This window comes from Triticum urartu, chromosome 2, assembly GCF_003073215.2.
Source record: "Triticum urartu cultivar G1812 chromosome 2, Tu2.1, whole genome shotgun sequence".
NCBI lineage: Eukaryota > Viridiplantae > Streptophyta > Magnoliopsida > Poales > Poaceae > Triticum > Triticum urartu.
The window spans coordinates 11,234,991-11,242,331 of record NC_053023.1 but is presented as its reverse complement, the minus strand read 5'-3'; positions in this window follow the sequence as shown (position 1 = coordinate 11,242,331).

Genomic DNA, 7,341 nt, shown 5'->3' with positions numbered 1-7,341 from the left:
CGACAATGTGTGTAAAATCTATGGGATGGAGAAAGAGGATGAATTCCATGCCATTATCACCTGCACAAGAAGCCGGGCGCTAAGGCATGCAATGAGAAACTGTTGGGAATTGCCTAGGGAGTCTGATCTCAGATATACTGGAGTGAACTGGCTTCAGATGCTATTGTTGTCTCAAACAAAGAATGTCAGAAATAACATTCTGTTAGTTCTTTGGCAGGCGTGGAGTCTGAGGAACAACCTGGTGCATGGTGATAAGAAAGACACCGTCGTTGGTTCAGTACAGTATCTTCTTAGGCTAAAATAAGATCTCATGGTGGCCACAGGTGACCCTACCGATGTGGGACTTAAGAACAAACCGTCCTTATTCCCAGAAAGAGTTTGCACTCCGATATACCCTATACCCAGCAAGTGGTTTGCCCCAGACCCGGGCAAAGTGCAACTACACTGCGATGCGACGTACTTCGAGGAAACAGGAGAAACGTGGGGAGGTGCTGTGGCTAGGAACCACAAGGGGCATGTCCTCATCTCGATCGGGCGTAGGCTTGGCCGCTGCAACTCGGCAGAAGAAGCAGAAGGCGCAACAGCTATGATGGGTCTCACATAATTAGCAAAGCATTTCGATGGCCAAGTGGTTCTTGAAACGGACAACGCCGGATTGGGACAAGGACTGCAATCTAGTCAGATTTGCAGATCAGCCTGTCATGCTGTGCCATATGACACGAAAAGGCTCCTTTCTAGCTTCCCCAGCTCGAAAATCAGCGTCATCACCAGGGACAAAAACAAATTGGCCCACGAACTGGCAGCCATAGCAAGGAGAACAGGCGATTTCTCTATGGTCACTAACGTCCCTTTAGATGCTAGATTTGTAATGAGAGATGAGTATGTTTCTCACATGGTTTAAGTGTTGCCATGGTCCTAAAAAAATCCTTTTAGGGGCTTGTTCGGGGTATCTTCACCTCGACCAGAAGCACAAAGAGTTACTCCTCAACCTACTACACTTATTGAAAATATTTAAAGAGCCTACACTGGTTGTAGTTTCTGGCAATGTGCTAAGTGTGTTGTAAATATGTAAAGATTCTAGACAAGAGACACCGTGTCCTTTGATTCTCACAGAGGAAATTGTGTGGATCAGTCAGGTCTTATTAATCTGAGGAGGTTATTCCACATAACTCTGTGTCAATTATGCATGTTGTTTTGCTATCCTGCTATTTACTGGTTGGTTGGAGAAATCATTAAAATCGACAACAAATCGAGGATGTATTTTGGACGGAGGGAGTAGTATTGTTTTGTTAACCTGCGGTTGACTAGTTCCATGTTCTTTGTGATTGCTTACTTAAAATGAAAAAAAAGAGAGGAGAAATGGCTGCAACGCTTTGGAGATGGGAGAGAAAGGTTGGCGCCGGTGCTGGTGCGGCTGAATGTAATTGAGGCAGATACATTAGTACCCATTCTAATGAAACGAGAAGAGAACACCAAAAACAAAAAGGTTTATTTTCATAGATACCATGTACTCCCTCCGTCCCAAAATAAACATAACATTCTTACTACTAAAGTTGTAGTAAGTCCACAAAAATTATTTTAAGACCGAGGGAGTGCTTTTATGAGAATGCACTAGGTTAATGTAATACAGAAGAGTAATACCACCATAGATTTTGCTTATATTATTTTATTTTTCATCATCATGCCATCAGAACATCATGCATTAATCTCACTTACATGTATAAAGACATTAATCGCACAAACCCTAATTACAGTTTTATATGGATTAAAACAGGCAACAAGAACATGATACTCAAAGTTGAGCACACAGATACAACAGCTTGGGTTTACTCCATCTAAGGCAGTCACCTCACTATTTTTCTACAGTAAAAGCAACATTATTAGATTTGTTCTTGTCTACGTTGATGATATAATTGTGGCCAATCCTAGTCCAGATGCTACTACCTGCTTGCTTAAGGATTCGAAGTTGGAGTTTGCTCTGAAGGACATACTCCCTGCTCAGTCCATTACTTTCTTCTTATATAAATCAAGCAGGTAAAAGATGGCATACTTCTTACACAGAAAAAATATACCGATAACATACTTACGAGAGTAGGATTGGAACATCGCAAACGTGTAAGTACACCAATATCAACTTCAGAAAAACTTACAGTTGAGAGTGGAGAAGCACTTGGACCAGAGGATTCAATAAATTACAAAAGTGTTGTATGTGCATTGCAATACTCGACTTTTAGTCGTCCTGACATTTCGTATTCTATGAATAAAGCATGTCAATATTTGCATGCTCCTAGTACAAATCATTAGACTGCAGGTACAAGAATTTTGAGGTCCCTAAAGTGTACAAAAGGACTTGGACTTTAAATTGTCAAGTCTCCATCTATGCTTGTACTGCCTATTCTGATGTAGATTGGGTAGAGTGTGTTGATGATAGAAGATCAACGGGTGGCTTTGTTGTATTTCTGGAAACAAATCTTGTGTCATGTAGTGAAAGAAACATGCTAATGTCTCAAGGCCAGGCACTGAGACTGAGTATAAAGCTCTCGCAAATGCTATGTAGCTGAAGTAATGTGGATACAAACTTTACTTTGTGAGCTTGGAATTAAAGGTTCACTGGCTGCAATATTATGGTGTGCTCATACTGGTGCTACCTATCTCCCAGCCAATGTTGTTTTTCATGCACGTACAAAGCACATTGAAGTTGACTTTCGCTTTGTCGGAGAAAGGTAGCTTGCAAGCTACTTGACATCTGATTCATACCTATTGGAGATCGGCTCGTCGATGGCTTCAAGAAATTTCTCACAATGAGAAGGTTGGATGAGTTCAAGTACAATCTCAACCTTGGTAGATGCCGGGGTACTGACCCACGAGCACCTATGGGACCGGCGGTCCGAGTCCCTTTCGGTTCGGCGGGGGCGAGGGTCGCACGAAGAGCGGGATCGAGGCGAAGCACACAAGCAGTTTACCCAGGTTCGGGCCGCACAGATGCGTAAAACCCTACTCCTGCTTTGTCGTTTGTATTGAGTTCTTGCTCGGGAGCGCGGAGTGCTACAGTACACTCCAGCAGCTAACGAGACTGAGCGTGAGTGTTCTCTTTTTCGCCGACCCCCCTCTACGTTGCGCATGGGCCTCCTTTTATATGCTCAAGGGGTCACCGACAGATGGCAACGTAGACAAGGGTAAAAATTGAAAGGTGCTGCGGTTGGTACAGCTACCTGCTACAGTGTATCATACCTAACCCTGACGGCAGGGGACAAGGGCATTAAATGCCCGTCTACGTCGCCTAAATAGTGCAAAAGGGACCGTCAGGGACGTCACCGCCCGCCACGATGGCAATCTTGTCAGCGCCGCTTGCCACCGCGCACCGCTGGCTACACAGCCTCCCACCACGTACGCTTGGAAGGGTCCCAGAGCGACACGTTGGTGGATGTGCTGGAGCGCGGACACAGAGTGGTGGCTTGCCGCGGCAAGCGCCTTGCCACGGTCGTTGTCTTGTCACGTCCGGGAGCTTGTCGCTCACCGGGCCTTGCCGGGACGTGTGGCGCGTCGCGGCAAGTTCCTTGAGATGCCTTGGTTGGCCTTCCCGGCAAGCTCCTCTTGCCGGGGTCTTGTCTCCTTGAATGGCTCCAGGGGAACCACGGAGGACCTTGGCGGTCACCCGGCAAGTCTTGCCGCGGGATGCTGCGACTGCCCGTGCACAAGTTCGGGATACTAGGGTACCCCTACTCTAGTACACCGACAGGAGCCCCCGGTCCTGGGCCATACACGGTGCCGAGCGCTGTTGGGCCAGGCCCAAAACAGGGCACGGGCATGCGCGGCCTGGGTTACGCAGTATCTCTCTCCGTATCGACCGCGCCCTCCCCGAACGGCACGCGTTGAATGCGGCGTCGTGGGAGAGATCGTGGGTGGTTTCTTTATTCAGAAATGCGGAACGTCCGCCCCCTCCCTCCTTATAAGCAGGGGAAACAGGGGCAGTTCGCCCATTCACCGATTGCTACTCCAATCTTGGAAGCCTCTGCCGCTCCCTCGTCTTCCCAAAGCTGAAAGAGAGCAGCGCCCCGCCCCCCATCGCCACCAGTACCACCAACGCCATCGACCTCCTCCACCACTTCCGCCATGGCTCCGAGAGCCGACAAGGGGAATGTTGTGAAGTCGACCGAGGCGCAGCGGCTTGCGGCGCTGCGAAAGGAGCAGGCAAGCTTACCCCCAAGCTTGCCGCGAGGAAGCTGAGGGAGGATTACTATCTCTTCTGGTCGACGGAGACGCGAGCGCATCCGCGCACGAAGGTACTTGCAGTCGCCGCTTGGAAAATGGCTCCAAACTGATATCCTTTCTTCGCCTTGTTCTTCTACTGCGGGCTCTGCCCGCCCTTCTCTGAGTTTTTCTGCGATATCATGAACACCTACGGATTCCACCTCCTTGACTTCACCCCCAATGCCGTTCTGACCATGGCAGTTTTCGCACATCTCTGCGAAAACTTTGTCGGAGTCCATCCCAATGTAGCCCTTTTTCGCCACTTCTTTATGCCCCGAGTAGAGAGAGGAGAGCCTTTATCCGGCGGAATCGCCTGGATCTCGAGGGCCGGCAAGAAGGACACTTATCTGGAGGGAGAGTTCCGCGGCAAGTGGGAGGAATGGAGAGCAGACTGGTGCTGGATTGTCGAGGAGAACCCGCAGCCGTTTACCGCCCGGCGCCATGCCCCAGTACCACGCGGCAGCGATTGGAGTGACGTGGCCCCGGAAGATGATAGGCTTAAGATTGCCGTCACCCGGATCCTACGCCTCAGGCTTGCCGGGCTCACTGTAGGTGCTCTTGGCGCAGATTTCCTTCGCCGCCGCATCGCCCCCCTCCAGGAACGGGGGAGACCCACCTGGGAATTCAAGAATGCGACGGATATCATGAGGCTGCGTCCGGGCCTCAACTTCAACTTCACTGTTCTGGAGCTCAACGCGATGGTCCAGGAGCTGTTCAAGTACGATCCTCAACATCCTGAAGTGTTCAGGTTGCTGACGGGTGTCCTTCCGCTGTGCAACAACTCCGCGCTCGACCGCATCCGTGCAATGATGCCGCTGTGCGATTCGCATGGAATTGTCCCAACTTGGCAAGAGCCTGCAGACGACGTCGTGCAGCAGTTCTTTGACGGCTTGGTAGAAGTGCCGGTCCGCCCCGACGAAAAGGACAGCCTCACCCGCGACACCACCGATGCGGAGATGATACGCATCGCCACTAGGATGGAAGAGGCGGCGGCAGCCGCAGCCGCGGGCGAATTTGGATTCACCGTGGAGGAGGCAGATGCAGCAGAGGTGGCAAGCCGTACCGAGCGAGAGGAGCTCGTCGGCAAGAAAGAGCTTGCCGGGCATAACGCCGAGTCGAGCGAGCCCGCCAAGGATACGAGCGGCTCGCTGGAGATCAACTCCTCTTCCTCCTCATCTTCAGGCAGCTCGCCGCAAGCAGAGCCTCCATCCCCACCAAGAAGGCGTCTCCGCAAGGCCAGGGACGTAGCTGGGCGGCAGGCGAGTGAACAGTCGCCGCGCCGCGTGACGCGCTCCACCGCGGCAAGCACTGTTGCTGCGGGAGCACCTCATATTGCTGCGGCAACTGGAGCGGGGTCGTCTCAGGCCACCGCCACCGTTCCCGCCAAGCGGCCAAGGGAAACTACTCCTCCGCCTCCTCGCGCTGGACGTGGGCCGGACTTCGACTTCTCCGCGTTCAGCTCCGACGAGGAAGAAGAAGAGTAAGATTTTCTTATTGTACTTGTAATTCTTCAATTCTTGTTGTTTTGTCTTGTACCTCATTTGCTTTACTCTGAACTTGTTCCTTTTCAGGACTCTGGCCCAGAGAGCAGCGAAGAGAGCCAAGGTCCCGGTGATTGTCATCGAGGACGAACCCACCGCGACGGCAGGGGGTGCGTCCGAGCCAACCTTGCTGGACCCAGCAACTATTCTCCAAAGCAGCCCCCAGCGTCAGTATATGGTTTGCTTTCCGCTGTTAGGCGTGCATGGATACTCTTTCTTTACTGACATCTGACTGTTGGTTTGTGTAGGAGCAGAGCAGCCCCACCAGGAGCGCCCGGAGGCCGCCCCCGAAACGCCAAGGGAGAGTCCTCCGGCAAGTGAGAGTTCTCCGGCAAGGAACAGCACCAACGTTCCCCCGGCGACGGAGACTACGACTGCTGAACCCAGTAGAGGTAATCTTCTCTTCAAAGCTTCCCTTGGGTTCTTCTTCTTTTTGTGTATTTGCTTAACTTTTCTCCCCTTTTCCGGCAATCAGACCCATCTGCTGCGGAGCCGATGGAGATCGAGGTTGCTGCCGACGACGCCGCTGCCACTGAAGAAGCAGCCGGCGCTGATGATCCCGCCGGCGACGAGGCCGCCAAAGCTGCCGCCGCAGCAGCTGGCGGGGGGTCTGGCGATCGCACTGACGGCCCTGAGGCCGCAGGAGCGCCAGGCGCTGCGTCGACCGCCGACCCGTCCGCCGCTACCGCAGCGCCAGGCTCCGAAGAGCCCCAGCCAAGCGTCTACTTGAAGGCCAGCGATGGCGTCTTCATCAACCTCCCCTGGGCGTCAAGCTCCAGGGCGCCGGTCGAGGGAGAGAGCTTTGATGGAGAAGTGCTCGCCTCCGCTGGGCTGACGCTAGTTGATGCGCCGAACAGCAGCAGCGGTGAGCCTGAGTAGGAGCGGCTGCTGCGGAAGCTGTTGTCGCTCTACCGCGCGCGGCAAGCCAAGCTGGAATCCCGCGAGGTGCTTGTCGCAAAGGCGGGAGCGGACATCGAGAAGCGCGCGGAGGTGCTCCGGGGTCTCAACTAGGAAGCTCTCCGGTCCCTGGCAGAGGAGCGGGAGCAACTCGCCGACGAGCAGAAGGCCTTCTTGCTCGAGAAGGCCGAAGTTGAAGAGCAACAGCGGCTTGCCGCTGAGAAGCTGTCTGCGCAGGAGGGCGAGCTGGCGCAGCGAAAAGTTAACCTCGACAGCCACGAGGAGGAGCTTGCTGCGCGTGAGCAAGAAATCGGCGGAGCCCTTAAGCAAGCAGAGGATGCTGCCGCAGTTGCCGAGGCCGCCAAGAAGGAGCTGGAGACGAAGGTGGCGCAGCTGGAGGCCGATCTCAAGGCAAGTGGTGAAGAGCTTGCCGCACTCAAGCTTGAGCGGGAGAAGGACGCCCACAGCAACTCAGAGCTGCAGGCTCATCTCGCCGAGAAGGGCAAAGAACTTAGCGCCGCCAAGGACTCCAACGTAGATCTTGAGTTGAAGCTGACCATTTTGACCAAGACGCTGGAGAAAGTGGAGCACTGGACGAAGGGTCTCGTGAGTGCTGCCGCAGATATCGACAGGGAGCTGGCGCAGCTGGGGG